General features: G+C 42.3%; 1 long non-coding RNA gene across 1 annotated transcript in view; it reads right to left on the bottom strand.

The window, feature by feature from the left end:
- The window catches only part of LOC138845369 (uncharacterized), a 127846-nt gene extending 109032 nt beyond the window's left edge, over nucleotides 1–18814 (bottom strand). The window contains exons 1-2 of the long non-coding RNA XR_011382416.1: nucleotides 18601–18814; nucleotides 15573–16703 (exon numbers count right to left, since the gene is read on the bottom strand). This is a non-coding gene — a long non-coding RNA (uncharacterized lncRNA). The remainder of the gene's footprint in view (nucleotides 1–15572; nucleotides 16704–18600) is intronic.
- Nucleotides 18815–19990: the final 1176 nt, after the last annotated feature.

Genomic DNA, 19990 nt, shown 5'->3' with positions numbered 1-19990 from the left:
GGAAAATGGCTCAAGTGCTTGGGCCCTGTACCCGCATGGGAGACCAGGAGGAAGCACCTGGCTCCTGGCTTCAGATCAGCGCAGGGCACCGGCCGTAGTGGCCATTTGGGGGGTGAACCAACAGAAGGAAGACCTTTCTCTTCTCTCTGTCTCTCTCTAACTCTGCCTGTCGGAAAAAAAAAAAAAGAAACGTTAATAAAGAGGAAAGTACACACTTGGTAATAATAAAAGAGAGCTGTTATACACTTCACAGGAAGAAAGAGCTAAAGCGAAACAGAAATCAGAAAGTTTCAAAAACATCCACAATTCACAAAAATTGATGGTAAATCAGAGGTCAAAACTCCTTGCTGTGAAATATTGAGAAGAAATTCTGAAATGCAAACAAGATGAAGACCATGAATCTTGGGCTGAAAAATAAGAATGGGGAAGACGAGATAATGAAGTGTGTGCCCGTGGAGGGGGGATCTCCAAAATGTAAAGTGCCCTACCATAAAAAATTCTTTCACTGTTTCAGAAACAAAATTATGCTGCTCAAATGAAAGCATCTTTTACCTACAGAATGGCCAAGCCCTCTGTGAGCTCTTCAAACGTATGATCAGGAAGTGAGCTATCTTTGGAAATATATGACATGGGGCCCAAGGTCAACATCAGAGGTCTAGGAGTGAGAAGTTTAGACCTGATGTTAAATGCAGAGATAAGGTACTGAGCACGGTGAGGCTCCCTAAACAGGAAGAAAGAATGGTGTTCTAACCACCTAGAAGCAATCAACATCAGCAGTTACTTGTATTCTGCAAATCTCAGTGACTTAATAAAAAATCTGCTTATTTCTCACCTCCCTGCCCAATACAGATGGGGCAATTCTCCTTGGAGGTTGTGCCCCAGGAAGTGACTCAGAGACCTGGGCTACCCCTGTATTGTGGGACTTCCCATGAACAATACACAGGCGGAGAAATGAACCCTCCACTTGACCATCCATCAGCCTGAAGGTCACCAGAGTGTTTTACAGACAAGCCTCAATGAGGTGCACACCACGTCCCTCCACATCCCATTGGCCAGAACCTCATCAAATGACACCAGCCTCACTGGAAGCAAGAGTAGGCCTTCTTGTACGCCCAGAGAAAGGAAACAGGGTCAGTGACATCCAGCCAATTTCTGTCACACAATGACTACTAATCCATAAAGCTGCCTTTGTTTTAGATAAAAATCAGACAACTTCCTAAAGTTAAGCAAGTTTTAGAGTTTAACTCCTAAAATGTTTTATTAAAAATAGATATAAATATTTAAACATCCTATTGAAACAGCTAAAATGCCCACTAATTTTTGCAAATGCAGAATTCTGATAGCCTATAAATTCAAAAACAAATATTCAGAGGTCAGAATGGTTAATTCAGTAAGTCCATTCTGGAACTTAGAGAGTAACTAAACCTTCATTTGAACAATATGCTCTGTGAGCCAGCTTTTGGAATGGGTACATGACAGAGAGCAGTAGGCAGAATGCTTGGGCTGTGACTCTCAAGTTTTAATATGAACTCTGACTTCATGTTTAAAATCCCTAATACTGAGTTTCTCAGCACACAGAGAGCTAGCATTGTGGTGCAGTGGATTTAGCTGCTGCTTGGGATACCTGCACTTCCATCCAGCTTCCTGTTGTTTTTTTTGTTTGTTTTTGTTTTTTGTTTTTTGTTTGTTTGTTTTTGATGGGCAGAGTTAGTGAGAGAGAGAAAGAGAGAAAGGTCCTCCTTTTCCGTTGGTTCACCCCCCAAGTGGCTACCATGACTGGCGTGTTGCGGCCGGTGTGCTGCGCCAATCCGAAGCCAGGAGCCAGGTGCTTCCTCCTGGTCTCCCATGTAGGTGCAGGGCCCAAGGACCTGGGCCATCCTCCACTGCACTCCTGGGCCACAGCAGAGAGCTGGACTGGAAGAGGAGCAACCGGGACAGACTCCGGCGCCCTGACCTGGACTAGAACCCGGGGTGCCAGCACACAGGTGGAGGATTAGCCTAGTGAGCCACAGCGCCAGCCCCAGCTTCCTGTTAATGTACATAGAACACATCAGGTGATGGCCCAAGTATTTGGGTTCCTCTCATGTATCTAGGAGATCTGGATGGAGTTCCTAGCTCCTGGCTTCTGCTTGTTGTAGGCATCTAGGGCGTGAACCAGCAGATAGATGTCTCATTCTGTCTCTCTCTGTCACTCTGCCTTCCAAATAAATCTTTAAAAAGTAAAAAATGAAAATCTATTGACTAACAACACTAGTTTTACATGTTTCTGAGGTACCCCCTTTACACATCATCATTGTGAATTTTTTTTCAAGATCTTTTTTTCAACCTGAGATTTACAGTATGCATTTTGTTTGGATGTTAACATTTTCTCTCAATATTCTAGAATAACAAACTTCAACTAATGGCTCACATTAGAATGTATGAGTTGTAGATGTTTCAAAATTTTGTGGTGTGTGCATTTTGCTTTCACTGTCTCCCTCCCTTCCTCTCCTTCCTTCTATCAAGTATGTAATAGCTCTTTTTTTATAATTACCTGGCATGTACTCTTTTATTTAGAATTTTTTCCAATGATAGCATATAAAACATGCTGAGGGAGGTCATCTAAATATGAAACAGATGAATAAATTTATCTTGGGCAAAGTAACTTACAGATACAGGAGAGAAAATTGGAGTGGGCATATGTGTGTGGTTGAGAAAGTAAGTCTGTCCAAATGTATGGGAGAGAATTAACATGGAGAAAGGGCGCTGTGCCTGCACAGAAGGGTATTGTCTGGTTGTTACATAAGCCACTGAGAATTCTGGTATGACCCTCCACCTCTTCGGCTGACAAATAATCCTCAACTAGATGCTTGGGGTTGGAAACAATTGATGCCAGGTGGGTAAAAGAGAACGTTGATTTCATTTGCTCTACCACCTCATTTATTTTCTGGGATTAGACAAGTAAAACAGTATATATGCATCAACATCAAATGATCATGATTTTTTATTTGTTTGAAAGGTTGCTTGCAGATATTATCAAGAACATTTCAAAATCAAGGAATAGCCCTTTATACAAGAAAGTCATGTGCACATAGATTAGAACCAGTGAGAACTATGAATATTACCATGTCTCAAATAACAAATACAGGCAAACTATGAAGAGAAAAAAAATAATAGCTATAGAGGACCTCAACCACAAGACCATATATTACAGTGAAAAATGGTACTACTATTTTGAGCCAATAATACTGTCACTTATAAAGATTTGGCCAATGCTTTCACAGAATGCACCCTTTTCCTCCCTCTGTGAAGGTTTTTATTTTTACATTTGTCATCTAACTTATTGTATTGACAGTTATTCCAAAGCTGATTTATTTTTCTCCTAAAACACAGTAGTAAGCTCTCTTCATGCAGATAATGGAGCCTCCTTGGCTGGAACTACTGCCTTCTTGTAAGCTATAATGTGGACCTTGACCTATGACCATGACCAAATCAAGACTGGAAAATCTGATCTTGCTAAAGACCACATAGACATTTCTTGGCAAAAATCAATGAGAAAACAGGGTTCATGAACTCCCAGTGCTAGCATTTTTTAACTGCTGCCTTTGTCCCTTGTTTTGGGAACACTATTAGAAATTTAAAAATGCAGAAAATTGTGGAATTTTGCTTGCTCTTTTCCATGACCAATTTAATGATGTGGTGGAAAGAGCACTAGAGCTCAGAGGCTTAGACTCAAAAAAATTTTTTGTATCACAAAAAATATTGATGAACCCTCTTAATCCAAGAGCTTCAAGAATCTTCAACTCAGGAGCTGGCATTGTGGTGCAGCAGGTTAGGCTGCTATTTGAGACAACAGCATCCCATATCACCAGTTTAAGACTTGATTCCTCTAGTTCTGATCTAGTTTTTCTGCTAATGCACCCAAGAAAGCAGTGGAAAATGGCTCAAGTACTGGGGCTCCTGCCAGCTGTGATACTAAGATGGAGTTCCTAACTCCTGGCTTCAACCTGGCCCAGCCCTGGCTATTGTGGACATTTGAGGAGTGAACCAGTAGGTGGAAACTCTCTCTCTCTCTGTCATTTTACCTTTCAATAAATAAATCTTTAAAAAAAAAAAAAAAAAGAATCTCAAGTCATAGCCTACCTCACTTAATCTATATATCCTGCTGAATTCCCTTCTTCCATATAATTTGAGCAAATCTCACATATCATTTTATCCACAAATATTTCAGCATATGTATTTAAAAAATGAGTCTTTATTAAAAAAAGCCCACAATACTATTATTGTATCTAATAATAATGACTTAATATTATCAAATACACAATGTTCAAATTTCCAACTGCTTCATCAATGTAAGTTTTAATTTTGTTTGAATCAAGATTCATAAAAATTCACTCATAGTGATTGACTACAAGTTTCTTGGGTCTGCCTTACTTTCTAAGCTCTCTCTTCATCTCGTCTTTTTTTTTTTCTTTATAATTTGTTCATTGATAAAACCAGGTCATTTGTCCTATAGAAGTAGATTTTATTTTGATCATAACACTGGGTATTATTTAACATATTTCGTGCTTTTAAACTAATGGTTGAATCTAAGAGATTTGAAAAGATTCAGATGTGTTTATCTTTGACAAATGCACTTGATAGATATGGAAGTTTCCATTAGGAGGAACTAATGTCTGTTTATCTCATTTTATTGTGGTAGCAGATGTTGGTAAAGATACTAATTAATTAAGGATTGAAAAATGTTGATATTATAATTCTGCTACTTCTTTATAAGCTTCTAGAATAGGGGCTGGTGTTGTGGCACATGTGTGACACCAGCATCCCATAGGGGATTGCTGGTTTGAGTCCCAGTGCTGTGTTTTGGATCTAGCTCCCTGCAAATGTGCCTGGGAAAGCAGTGAATACTGGCCCATATACTTGGGCCTCTGCAACTCACATAATGGCCCCAGTATTTGGGCCCCTGTCATCCATGTGGAAGATCTGGGTGGAATCCCTGGCTCCTGGCTTTAGCCTGACCTACCCTGACCTGTTGCGGGCAATTGGGGAGTGAGCCAGTAGATCTCTTTTTGTCTTTAAAATCTTTAAAAAAAAAGATTTTGAGAGGCAGAGTGACAGAGAGAGAAAGGGAAAGACAGAGAGGTCTTCAATCCACTGGTTTACTCCCCAAATGACCACAACAGCTGGAGCTGGGCCAATCCAAAACCAGGAGCCAGGCGCTTCTTCTGGTCTCCCATGTGGATGCAGGGGCCCAAACACTTAAGCCATCTTCCATTGCTTTCCAAGGCCATAAGCAGAGAGCTGAATCAGAAGAGGAGCAGCTGAGACTTGAACTGGAACCCATATGGGATGTCAGAGCCATAGGCATAGGCTACTATGCCACAATGCCGGCCCCCTAATAAAATCTTTTTTAAAAAATCAAATGTATCAGCCAAAATAAAAAATTCCCCGAGTTTACTATGTAGTTTCCCAGAAATACAATTCATGAGGTAATGGCAGGGTAAATGCTTACCTCTTATTATCAGTTTTCAAAATAGTAAGTTGGTTTAGTGTTCTACAATGATATTAACTAGTTGTTTTTTGGTCACATGATAGACTCATAGTTTCAAATATACTTTCATGTGTTTCAAACCATTATAGTTATTATCCTCACTGGGTTCAGACCATCCCATCTTTGGCCATTGGGAGGCACTTTAAGTTGGCTTCTGGATCCTGACACGATCTTTGCAGGCTTTAATCATTTCTTTTCTATCTGATTTGGCAAGATTGTCCTTGCATGCCTTGTACATGTCTCACACTGGACTTGTACTCAGCCATTTCCCTGAGGATCTCTCATTCCTTTTCATGGGAAGATCTAGAGATTTAGAGATCATAAACCAAGAGCTATTCATTGACACTGGTTTACCATTGTTTTTAGGTCTTTAAAGTACACAGATAGAAATACTTTTTTGGATGAAAATACACTAATACTTCATTTTAATACTTTAAACTCAAATTCATGACTCGAGAAATCATGTGTGTATATATGTATACATATATGTGTATATACATATATGTATACATATATGTATATATGTAATGTGTATGTATTATATATAATATACACATATACACACATGTATGTATACACACACATACATATATGTAATTTACTATAAGGAATTGGGTTAATGTGAATCTGAAGTCTGGCAAAACCCAAGATCTGTAAGGTGAGTAGCCAGTCCACAGACCTGGGGAGCCGGCAGTCTAGTTCAAGTTGAAGACAGGAAAAAAAGCCAATGTCCTAGTTAATGGGTGTCAAGGGAAGATGTCCTTTTGCTCTGGGGAGGGTCAGCCTTTTTATTCTAATCAGACTGATTGGATGAAGCCCATTCACACTAATCTAACTTACTTGGGCCACCAATTTAAATGTTAATCCATCCAAGGCTGGCGCCATGGCTCACTTGGCTAATCCTCCACCTGCGGCACCGGCACCCCGGGGTTCTAGTCCCAGTTGGGGCACCGGTTCTGTCCCGACTGCTCCTCTTCCAGTCCAGCTCTCTGCTGTGGCCTGGGAAGGCAGTGGAGGATGGTCCAAGTTCTTGGGCCCTGCCCCCGCATGGGAGACCAGGAGGAAGCACCTGGCTCCTGGCTTCTGATCAGCGCAGCACGCTGGCTGTAGTGGCAATTTTGGGGGTGACCCTACGGAAAAGGAAGACTTTTCTCTCTGTCTCCTCCTCACTGTCTGTAACTCTTAACTTTCAAATAAATAAAATCTTAACAACAAAAAAAAAAAAGTAGCACACAATTCAGCAAGGTGTTTGGCCTAGTGGTTAAGATGTCCATGTCCTGTATCAGAGTACCTGGGTGCAGTTCCTGGCTCCAGCTCCCAATTTCAGTTTCCTGCCAATGTAGACCTTGGGAGGCAGTAGGTGGTAGCTCAAGTTGTTAGGTTCCTGCTACTCATGTGGGATACTTGGACTAAGTTCCTTAAATTTCCTTATATCTTAAGGGAATACTTAAAAACATACATTGTATTATAATTATATAACATTTTTATGGCTTTCAAAGACAGATATACAAAACCAGAATTTTTGGGAAAAATAGTCATTTGATTTCTATCCCAAATTTTTATTGCTATCCATTTCTTACTGTTATCTATCTGTATAGCTACAAAATCTCCTAAATATGTTCTATTGCTGAATTTCTTCTTTAGGGAACCTAATACATGCAGGTTAGATCATTTTCCCCCCCTTTATCCATTTCTTTCTCTCACATTTTTTGATAACCTTTCCTCTATTTTGCTTGATTTACCAAATGTTTCTCCTTTCCTTTTAATTTCTTACTAAAATGTCTGTCAGATTTATTTGCACTTACATCTCTTCCAGTTTGGATTTCATTACTGAAATTATTTCTTTGAAATTCTAATTCTTCCTGAATTCTATCACCTCACTCCTGGGTTATTCTAATTTGTGTAACCACTTCATACCTTTTATTTTCCCATCACTTATTTTTTCCAAGATCTATTTTTATTTATTTGAAAAGCAGAGCACCCGCATGGGAGACCAGGAGGAAGCACCTGGCTCCTGGCTTTGGATCGGCACATTGTGCCAGCTGCAGCATGCCGCCAGTAGCAGCCATTTGGAGGGTGAACCAACGAAAGGAAGACCTTTCTCTGTCTCTCTCTCTCTCTCTCTCTAACTGAGAGAATTTTCCATTTGTGGTTTCCTTTTCAAACGGCCCTAACATCCAGGGGCTGAGCCAGGCCAAAGCCAGGAGCCAGGAACTTCATCCAGGTCTTCCAAGTAGGTAAAGGGGCCCAAGGATTAGCACCACCTTCCACTGCTTTCCCAGGCACAGTAGCAGGGAGCTACATCAGAAGTGGAACAGCTGGTATTTGTGAACTGGCACCTTTATGGGATGCCAGCATTGCAGGTGGCAGTCCAATCTGTTATACCACAACACCCCTATTTTCCTGTCACTTTAAAGTCATTGTGAGATATTTAAAATTTTTACCTGTTTTGTGGACTTTTTTATGTACTATCATTATAAGATGCTTACCTTGTTCCTTATTCTCTTTATGACAAAGTTTGTATGAGATTCAAATTTGCTATTTCTCAGTTGTACTTTATGTGACAGTAGAGTTTATGACCCTTTAGGAAGGAGGGATGGGTTAGAACAACTTTTGGAGCTTCATGACTCTAGATCAAGGGTCAACAAGCCATAGCTCATGGGCTAAATTCAGCCCATCACCTACTTTTATAGCTTTATTGGAATATCGTCATGAGTATTTGTTTACAGCTTATCTATCACTGGTTTCATGCTAAAATGGCAGAGTTGAGAAGTTCTCAAAGTCTAAAATATTTATTATCTGTCCTTATTTGTTGAACTCCACCATCTGTAGTTTAAGTTTTTGGTTTCTTGGTTCTCTTGTGGGGAGGAGGGCAGATATTTCATCTACCAGTTAAGCTGCTGGTTAGGATGCTAGCATCCCATTTCAGAGTCCTGGATTCAAGTCACTCCCAATCCCAGTCTCCTGCTAATGTGCACCATGGGAGGCAGCAGGTGATGGTTCAAGTAGTTGGGTACCTATCACCCACATAGGAAATATAGATTGAGTTCCCTGCTCCTGTCTTCAGCCTGTCTCAACTCCAGCTACTGTAGGCCTTCGCAGACTGAACCAGCAGATGGAAACCATCTCTCTCTCTTTGTGTTTCTATACCTCACAATAAATATTTTTTTAAAAACTTACTTGAGAGATATACACAGAGAGGCAAGATACTCTCTCCCTGTGCTTAGCTTTTGGTGATTTTAAAACTCTATTCTTGGGGCTGGCGCTGTGGCTTACTTGGTTAATATATATATACATAAAGGGAGATATATACATATACATATATGTATGTATATATATACATACACAGTATATATACATACACAGAAGGGCAACATATCTAATACATACATTTATATAGATATCTATAATGTATACACACACACACACACACGAGAGAGAGAGAGAGAGAGGGAGAGGGAGAGGGAGAGGGAGAGGGAGAGACAGAGAGCCATCTACTGTTTCATTATCCAAATGCTCTCGATGGCCAGGGAGCTGAAGCCAGTAGCTTCGATTGCAATTCAGGTCTCCCTAGGAGTGCCACAAACCCAACTACGTGAACCATTATCTCTGCATCTCAGCATCTACATTAACAGGAAGTTGGAGTCAGGAGCTAAAGCTGGAAGTAAAGCCAGGTACTCTGACATGGGTCCCAGGCACATCTTCCCAGTGTCTTCACCACTAGGCCAGTTGCCTGACCTTTATTTCTTATTTATGAGAACTCCTGGTTGTGTGCTTCTCCCTCACTTTCTGAACCTTCTCTTTCCTTTGTCTCTCTGTTCTGTTCAACTCCCATAATTTTTCCTTAGTATGAGCGTTGTCTTTGAAGATTCAGCCGATGAATTTCCGGAGTTCTTAAGGATCAAACTACTGCATTCTTTTTAGACCTTGGTGCTGTATATTGTCCTTTCACTCATCCACAAATTGATGTGTGGATAAACCCTTTGTGGGTTAAGCGGTTCTCAAATTGGCCAACTGTACTTAGCTTTTGGTGATTTTAAAACTCTATTCTTGGCTGGCGCCGCGGCTCACTAGGCTAATCCTCCGCCTTGCGGCGCCGGCACACTGGGTTCTAGTCCCGGTTGGGGCGCCGGATTCTGTCCCGGTTGCCCCTCTTCCAGGCCAGCTCTCTGCTGTGGCCAGGGAGTGCAGTGGAGGATGGCCCAAGTGCTTGGGCCCTGCATCCCATGGGAGACCAGGAGAAGTACCTGGCTCCTGCCATTGGATCAGCGCGGTGCGCCGGCCGCGGCGGCCATTGGAGGGTGAACCAACGGCAAAGGAAGACCTTTCTCTCTGTCTCTCTCTCTCTCACTGTCCACTCTGCCTGTTAAAAAAAAAAAAGAAAGAAAGAAAAGAAAAGAAAAAAAAACTCTATTCTTGGGGCTGGTGCCGTGGCTTACTTGGTTAATCCTCCGCTTGCAGTGCCAGCATCCCATATGGGCACCGGAGTCTAGTCCCGGTTGCTCCTCTTCCAGTCCAGCTCTCTGCTGTGGCCTGGGAAGGCAGTGGAGGATGGCCCAGGTGCTTGGGTGCCTGCACCCGCATGGGAGACCAGGAGCAAGCACCTGGCTGCGCTGATTGTAGCGGCCATTTGGGGAGTGAACCAACGGAAGGAAGACCTTTCTCTCTGTCTCTCTCTCTCTCTCACTGTCTATAACTCTACCTGTCAAATCAATACAAATAAAAATTAAAAAAACAAAACCCTCTATTCTTCTCAGGTCTGTTAGATGCCCCAGTGCTTCTTCCAGTATCATTGTTGATATTATGGAGGTCTTTCAGCTGCTGGTAGTGTTTCCTTTTCTTCTTATACATCAGGGTTGATGGCAACAGCTTTTCGCTGTGTTTTGATGTTAATAGCTTTGGATTTGATATTCTATTTCCATATATTTTTATTGGAAGATTATGTGGCTATAAGGAATTCAAAACTATTTCAGTAATACTCTCATCTTGTTAGAATTCCTAAGATTTGTACGTATTTTAAACCTGGATGAAGTATTAACAAACTAAAGGAAAGCCACCCAGGAAAATAGTAGGGTTTTCCAATGATCTCCTTCCGAGCTCCACAACATTATGATTTTTTTAACGATTATTTATTTATCTGAAAGACCTAGCAACTGAGAGAGGGGTCGGGGGAGAGAGAGAGAATCTTCTATCCACTGTTTACTCCCCAAATGGCTTGCCAGCAGCTGAGTTTGGGCTGGGCCAAAGCCAGAAGCTCCATCCTGTTCTCCCAAATGGGTACTTGGACCATCCTCTACTGCCTCCCACGTGCGTCAGCAGGAAGTTAGGCGAGAAGCAGAGCAGTCACGCCTCGAATCAGCACCACAATACGGGATGCCAGCAGCACAATCAGCAGCTTACTCTGCTGTGCACAACACTGGCACATTACTTTCATCCTAATAACCAATCTGTTCATTTCAGAAACTAGACTCCATTGAGCTTTCATTAGGTGCCTTTCAACTAGAGCTAGTGTAGGGGTTTTTTATAAATAAGATTTATTCATTTGAAAGGCAGAGTTACAGAGAAAGAGGGAATGAGAGAGACAGAAAGTGAGATCTTCCATCTGCTGGTTCACTCCCCAAATGGCCACAATGCCAGAGCTGGGCTGATCCAAAACCAGGAGCTTCTTCTGGGTCTCCCATGTGGGTATAGGGGCCCAAGTATTCCAATGCTTTCCCAGGCACATTAGCAGGGAGCTGGATTGGAAGTGGAACAGCCAGGACCCAAACTGGAAACCAATATGGGATTCCAGTGCTGCAGGTGGCAGTTTTACCCACTGCGCCAGCTGCTAGTATAGGTTTCTTTTTTTAAGATTTATTTATTATCTTTCTCTCTGTCTAACTCTGCCTGTCAAAAAAAAAAGTTTATTTATTTGAAAGGCAGAGTTATAGAGAGGCAGAGATAGAGAGGTAGAGAGAGCAAGAGAGGAAGAGAGAAGTCTTCTATTCGCTGGTTCACTCCCCCGTAGCTGCAATGGCCGGGGCTGGGTGGATTATAAACCAGGACCTTGTTCTGGGTCTCCTACGTGGCTGCAGGGACCCAGGGACTTGGGCCACCTTCCACTGCTTTCCTAGGCCACAGCAGAGAGTTGGATTGGAAGTGGAGCAGCTAGGACTTGAACCAATGCCCATATGGGATGCTGGCACTGTAGGTGGCAGCTTTACCTGCTATGCCACAGCACTGGCCTTCAGTATAGGTTTTTATAACAATGAAAAATTCATGGGTCATGATCTCTAGGGGTTCACAGTAGAGCAGAGCAAATACCCACACATAGACAATTACAACACAACAAGATTTTGTGTTGCAATAAAAGTAAGTAAACATTTCTCTGAGTACCTAGAGGTGAAAACATCTAATTCTGCTTTAATAGAGGCTTCAGAAAGGCGACAGTGCTTGAGATGAGTGCTAAGGGAGGAAGGTCATCAGGCAGGGGAATTGAAGGACTTGTTCTCACATCACTAACACTGTTTTGAGAGACCACCTCTGCCACCAGTTCTAAGCATCCTATCTGGGACAGCTGGTGGGGTGCTGGGACATGGGTGAAACTGACCAAATCAGGATACAAAGTGGGTAAGGAGGAAGAGTCACGTTGTAGGATGGGAATTGTAGAGGTGAGGTGAGGAATTCAGTTCTAATATATAGAGTTGCAATGCCCTTGGGGTACCCGGGTGGAAACATCTGGCAAACAGCTGGAAATATGGTCCACAGCTCAGGAAAGCTCATGCATTTAGAATGCATCATCAGGTCGTACTGAACACTCAAAAGTGGATGGGATCACTTAAAAGGGTAGAATGAGAAAAGAAGAAGCAAAAATCAAGCTCATCACCTTCCAGTGGTCTACAGAGGAAGAGAAGTCTCAGGGGATACTGAGGAGGTGCAGAGAAGCAGGAGATAACATGGAAGCCAAAGAAAGGGGGAATTAGAAGGAGTACACGGAGAGGCCCAGGAACTACCAACAGCAGAGTAACTACTGGGCTTTTCCGTAAGGTAGACACTGGTACTGCAGCAAAGGCTGTCTCTGTGGACTGGGGGTAGCAGCTACATCTCCACCAAGGCAGTGAAAGAAGGTGAGGGAAGAGACACAGTAGAAAAATTACTTTTTCAAAAAGTGTGGTTGAATCTGACACTGTCAAAACTCAGTATAATAGACTGTGCCCCATATGTAACATAAAACCAGCGAACCAATAAATGCTTACTGTGTGTTTATTATGTGTAAGCCATTGTGGCATCAAGTATAAAAAAGATATTCATGATACAGCCCTTGTTATAAAGGATACAAGTGGAAAAGAATGTTAGGCAAATTCATAAATGTACTTTCAAAAGAAAGCCCCTCAAACCCTAAGCAACCAAACTAAACAAGGCCCTTTCTTAAGAATTTGAGAGACAGAAAAGGCGAGGGGAGCTTCCTTCTGTTGGTTAACTCCTCAGATGCCCACAGCAGCTGCAGCTGGGCTGGCGTAGGAGACAAGAGCTGGGATGTCTACCCAGCTCTCCCACGAGGGTGGGAGAAACAGTTGCCTGAGCCATCATTGGTGCCTCCTCCTGGGTTCTGCTTTGGTAAGAAGCTGGAATCAGGAGACAGAGCCAAGAACCAAACACAGGCATTCTGATGTGAGATGTGAGCATCTTAATCACTAAGCTAGATGCCTAGTTTTTATATATTAGCCTTTATTACCTTTTTTTTATGTGACAGAGTTACAGACAGTGAGCGAGACAGAGAAAAAGGTTATTATCTTTTTGTTAAAGATTTATTTATTTATTTATTTGAAAGAGTTACACAGAGAAGGAGAGGCAGAGAAAGTCTTCCATCTGCTGGTTCACTCCCCAGTTGGCCACAGTGGCCGGAGTTGTGCGGACCCAAACCAGGAGCCAGGAGCCAGGAGCCAGGAGCTTCTTCTGGGTCTCCCACATTGGTGCAGGGGCCCAAGGACGTGGGCCATCTTCTACTGCTTTCCCAGGCCATAGCAGGGAGCTGATCAAAAGTGGAGCAGCCAGTACTAAAACCAGTACCCATATGGGATGCCAGCACTGTAGGCAGTGGTTTAACCCACTACGCCACAGCGCCAGCCCCAGCCTTTATTATCTTTTAAAAATGTACCAAGAATGTATGTGCATGATTTTTAAAAATAAGGGAAATGTAAGCTGTTGAAAAAATATAAAACAGGAGCCAGTGCCATGGATAGTTGGTAAAGCCACTGCCTGCAGTGCCAGCATCCCATACGAGCAACAGTTTGAGTCCCAGCTGCTCCTGGGAAAGCAGTGGAGGATGGCCTAAGTGCTTAGGTTCCTGCACCTGTGTGGGAGAACGGGAAGAAGCTCCTGGCTCCTGGCTTCCAATCTACCCAGCTCTGGCCGTTGCAGCCATTTGGGGAGTGAACCAGTGGATGGAAGATCTTGCTCTCTCCACCTCTCTCATTCCTTCTCCGTGTAACTCTGTATCTCAAATAAACAAATATTTTAAATATATATATATACACACACATATATATACATATATATAAAAACAGTAAAACAAAAACAATTCTGTGAATTGATATAGTTAGAAATCATTTGATTAGGAATACAGTACCAGATTCTTGTATCTGGGGTGGGTATGGTGGCATAGCAGGCTAAGCTGCCACCTGTCATGCTGGCATCCCATTTGGGGCCAATTAAATCCCAGTTTCTCCTCTTCAGATCCAGCTCTCTGCTAATGCACCTGAAAAAACAACCAAAGATAATCCAAGTGCTTGGACTCCTGCACCCACGTGGGAGACCTGGAAGAAACTCCCAGCTCCTGCCTTTGGCCTGGCCCAGTTCCAGCCATAGCAGAGTGAACCAACAAATGGAAGATCTCTCTCTCTCTCTCTCTCTCTCTCCTTCCCTCCCTCCCTCTCCCCCTTCCTCCTCCTCTTCAGCCCCTCCTTCCCTCCCTTCCCCCCTCCTCTCCTGTATCTGTCTCCCCCCTCCTCCTTCCTTCCTTCTCTCTGTAACTCTACCTTTCAAATAAATAAAATCTTAAAAAAAAAAAAAAACAAAGCTCTGGGGCCAGCGCTGTGGCACACTAGGTTAATCCTCTGCCTGCAGCGCCGGCATCCCATATGGGTGCCAGATTCTAGTCCTGGTTGCTCCTCTTTTAGTCCAGCTCTCTGCTGTGGCCTGGGATAGCAGTGGAAGATGGCCCAAGTGCTTGGGCCCCTGCACCCACATGGGAGACCCGGAAGAAGCTCCTGGCTCCGGATCGGCATAGATCCAGCCATTGCGGCCATTTGAAGAGTGAACCAACGGAAGGAAGACTTTTCTCTGTCTCTCTCTCACTGTCTGTAAACTCTACCTGCCAAATAAATAAAAAAGCTCTTGCATCTATTCATTATAAGATTAAGTATGTGCGACCATAGAAAGAATAATTACATCATTCATAGATGAATGCAGATTCAGTACTGTGTCTACAAAATATTACAACAGATAAATTCCTTACTATCCAGTCAGTCAGAAGTGGCTATTACAGCTACTGCCATCACAGCTTTCAGTGCAGAGGTCCCCCTTCTCAGTCATTTCCCCTCTTCTTTGACCATCTCTGAAGACTTTTCACTGGTCACAAAAGCACCATTATAGGCCCAGCCATTTTTTTTCACTATTCTGTTTTCCATCATCTTTCTCATCAGAACCTAAGTCAGATTCAAGTGCAGAATAAAACTGACCACAAAAAGGACTACCAGGTTATACAAGTGTTCCTTTTCAGCCTCCTGTGCTATGAGCAAGTTTTTCATTTGCTGTCTCTCATGGCAGCACTCTGGGATCCAGGAACCAGGTCTCAACACAAGCAAACAAGAATGAAATGAAAGGCAGCACAGAGCCAAAAGATACGTGCACCACCAGAAGCAGGGCAACAGTGGGGAACCACCATCTCTTCTCTGAAGGTGGAATCTCTCTGGCTACATTTAATTCTGTTCCCACAGTAGGGTTACATATAGGATGTCAAAGGTGGCAAGGAAGCACAAGACCTTAAGCAGCATTGACTCACCTGTCTCTTCCTTTCTTTTCTAACACTCAGACCTGGCCTTGAGTTGTGAAGGGTTGATGTACAAGGAGCAGATGCTACACCAAACTGGAATGCTGTAGCTCCCATGGAGAGGGCTCTCAATGTATTCTGGCAGGTGGGTCACACCCAGGGGATGGGTAGGGGAGCCTTTTTCCTGCTCATTATTCACTAGAAAAAAGACATTTCATTGTGTAATTGTCAGATTGGCTTCCTTCAGTGGCCCAGGGCAAGTGACTCTGAAGTCTGACCAGAGAGCGGGTCCTCTTGGGACTAGGTTGAACCTACACAAATCTTCCAGCTGTATTGGTGAAACAAACTACAGGTGCATTTGTGAACTAAATAATAGCTTTCTTTTCTTGAGTGCTGACCCAGATGGTTAAGTAAATAAATTACATCCAAGACTACCTCAATGTTATGACTGCGAAATCTGAAATAATTCCTTTAATCAACTATCCACAGAGTTGAGTCTCCTTTGCGTCCTGACCTAGAAATGAGTATTTGTCATCATGACTTTCAGAGTTCTTTGGTGAGAAGAGATGCTCAGTACCAGTGAATACAAATTCAAGTTTTGTTATCAAATTTTCTGGAGATGAATTAATGAAAACCTCTGTGTCCCATTTCACTGTGGAAGTCTCTGCTGACATTTAAGAATTGTTGAAGGATTTGGGAGAAAAATGTAATGTCGTTGTTCTGATTTTAAAATAGAGATTTCAAATAAACCAAGTTACTAGAATTCAAAAGGGAACTTCAAAAGCTCAAGCCCTCAACCCACAATTTTTCCCCTGACTTTCAGATGCTCTTTGATTTCCTTTCACATGAGAAAAATCAAGTACTTTGACAGAACTGTTCTGTTTCTATCATTATTAAGGACTCAAAGACTAAACAAACTATAATGGCTAATCTGACATTGTTAATGAACCAAAAAATCTTATGAATCCAAATCACTCTGATACAGCAAGGATACGTTTGTTGTTCTGGGACCAACAATCGATGGCTCATTAGACTCTGGCATCACTGAAGCAGCCGGCTTTTGCGGAAGTCAAGGAATCCGTGATCATGGAACTTGGTGCAGTGGACGGTGATCCAGCCTAGATCAGCAGTTGTAAACTCCAGCTGTACATTAAAAATTCAGGAGAGGGGGGCATTTAAAAAATATTCATGGCCAAACCCCACTCCTGAGATTCTGATATAATTGGTCTATGGAGCTCTACCACCCTAAGATCATACTTTTTCAAAGCTACTCCCACCACCAGCTAGGTATTTCTAATGTACGTTCAGGTTAAAAACCCCTTATCTTAGTCTTTTCGGGCTGCTACAACCAAAGATCATAAACTAGGTGGATTATAAACAACCGGAACTCATTTCTGAGTGTGGGAAGTCCAAGACAGATTCTGTGTGTAGTGCGGGCCCACTTTTTGCTGCGTCCATGTGGTGAAAGGAGCGAGGGAGCTCTCTGCAGCCTCTTTATAAGGGCACAACTCACATTAATGAGATCTGTGCTCTCATGATCCAATTTACTCCCCAAGCCTCCAGCTCCTAATGCCAGTAAACTGATGGTAACTGGATTTCAACATTTTAATATTACTGGTACACAAACATTCAGACCACAGCACTTCTGATCTAGATTGCCTAGATTTTTATGATACTGAACTCCTATTTATAATTGATATAAACAATAGGGACAAGTGCATTTATAAAATATTTCTTTCATGATGACTTGTTCCAAATCACCATTCTCAGAACTTGATGGTTTAGAAAATTGGAATTACTAAGCAAACATATCACTTATACAGAAATTAAAATAAAAAACATAGGTACATGTAGAGATGATGCATAAATGAGTCACAAGATGAGCTTTTAATTTTCTGTGAAGTTGTTTATAGTCTTGGAATAAAATCATAAGCTTTTCTATAGAAATACCTCATTGAAGATAGAAGTAACCTTTAAGGTTCACCTCACTTGTGGTAAGTGCTGGTTCAAATGCATGTTCCCAGATTCTCATCTTAATGTTTGATGAAATATTACATTTTTAAAGTAAAGGGTACTTTCTAAAAATGATATAAGATGCCACAATCAACTACTAGACATTAAAATAAACATTAGAGACAGTTTACAGTATATTTGTCAAGATCACATACTCTGGAATTAAATAAACCACAGTCTAAGCCTGATTTTACTCTTATTTGAACATTAGACTTTTACCTCCCTGATCCTCAACTTCTCCATCAAATAAGGATGTTATAATACCAGAGTGTGAGGCAAAAACAGAGATAAAAACAAATTTATCTCTTGATCACATGGCATTGTTTCCCATCTAAAGAACTAATGAAAAGGAAGATAAACCCAGACTTTTCTGTTAAATGAACTAGTAAATAAAGTTGTTTGCAACATTCATTCCCTAAATTCATTCCTATACATTTATTTCAATGACTGCAGTGCGGCTGTAGGTGTTCAGTCACATTTAGGTATGTGATCATTTAGAACAACTAGCACATAGTATGTACTTAGCTATTTTGTATTGGTTGCAACTACTGTGCATTACTTAGTCAATGTTGCTTAATAAAGTAGGTGGGATTTTTTTTATTTTGGATAAGCAAATCGTGTTTGTTTCCTAAATAGTTTGTATTATGTGGGAACAATCTTTCATAGAATCCATATCACTTCACAGTCTATAATACTGTATATCAGACAGCATATGTGTGTAAAATTACAAAGGAAAAAGACAACATCTTTATTCCCACATAACTTGTAACTTAGTGAAGAGGGCGAGAAGGAGATGAGCTCTGCCGGCCAAGTGAAGGAACAGGCCAATCGACTCATCGGGCTCACGTCATACTCGATGCTAACCTCCTCCTGTGCTGCCTCTCTATTCCTCAGACAAGAGCTAACATGGCATCTAGACAATCAGGAGAAATAATATTTACAGGTTCATTTGACACATCAGTCCCATTTATATTCCGGGGAGAGGGAATCAAATCTACCAAGAAGAGAGACATGCTGATGTCCTTACCCATCAAATAAGCTGATTTTCTGCCAAATGGATGTGATCATAGGCTAAGGGTGAGCCTTTCAATCAGGAAACTGGCAGAGGACAGGATGACACCAGGCTCACTTTACAGACCTTGTATTTGATTAATAGAACAGAGATTAAAAAAGAAAAAAGATTGTACTAAATGACATCATCTGCTTAAGAAAAACTACACTGCAGCACATTTGTAGCAATATCAAGGTTGCAACTGAAGGAAAAAAGCAGATATGCCAGCTCTAAAAAAAGAACATTCATCATCTGCATTCTTTCAATTTCCTTACTTTTGCAGTGAAACTTTGAAGCTATTCTATTTCTGTGAAAAATTCCTGCAAATTGTTGTAATCACCTATAATTCCACTTGAGGTAAATGAAACTATGAAGTAAGAAAAATGGCTTTATTCATTAGTTCATTCAACAAATATATATTGCAAGGCTACTATGTGCTAGACACTGTGCTATGAAAAATAAGACAGGGCCCCTGCCCTCTTTGACATCACAATCCAGTGAGGGAGAAAGAGGCAGTCAAAAAGGAAAAATCAAATAACATCAGAGATGATTAATGAAGTCCAATGAAGAAAGTGAACATGGATATGAGACCATAATGTGGCAAGTTGTCGCTCCCCCTCTTCGTGGAGGAACGACACAGGACCCTGCGCTGTTCTCTCGTCTGCTCGGCCCTCCCCGGGTTTGCTGCTGGTTCTTCCCGGGTTGGCTACTATCCCTTCCACCTCCGTGGAAGGGCAGTTCCCCCTGGCCGCATTCCCCACTTCCGCAGGGGAGCGGCACACCGCCGGCCGGCTTTCTCGGGGGCTGCACGGGTGTTCCTTCAGATAGATGTTCCCCATAGATGTTCCTGGTGCATGCCGTCTCTCTCCTCCTTTATAGTCCTCCTCCGCCAATCCCAACTCTGCTACCCACACGCCGAGTACGCTGCTCTCCAATCAGTAGCAAGTCCTACAGTTTATTGGTTGAACTGGAGGCAGCTGTGCGGAAGCTGTTTACTTCTCTCCCAGCGCCATATTGTGGGAGAGCAGATGCATAGAATAAGTCTTAATTCCAGTAACTCAGTCCAGTCCGGGCTGCTCCCCACAGCAAGTGTTTGGCACAGCAGGTAAGAAGCTTTCTGGGAGGCCCACACCCTAGGGTGGTGTGCCTGGGTTTGAGTCCCAGCTCTGCTTCCAGTTCCAGCTTCCTGCTAATGTGGACTTTTCGGGAGGGAGCAGCGTTTAGGTCCCTGCCACCATGTAGAAGATCCAGATTGAGTTCTGGGCTCCTGTCTCCAGTCTGGCCCTGGCCAGGCTATTGCAGGCATTTAGGGAATGAACCACAAGATGGAAGATAAAGTCAGGAGTAACCAGTAACTTCTAGGATA

The sequence above is a fragment of the Oryctolagus cuniculus genome, chromosome 15 (assembly GCF_964237555.1).
Source record: "Oryctolagus cuniculus chromosome 15, mOryCun1.1, whole genome shotgun sequence".
Lineage (NCBI taxonomy): Eukaryota > Metazoa > Chordata > Mammalia > Lagomorpha > Leporidae > Oryctolagus > Oryctolagus cuniculus.
Note: the sequence above shows the minus strand (reverse complement) of the source record. Positions and strands in the feature narration are given on the sequence as shown.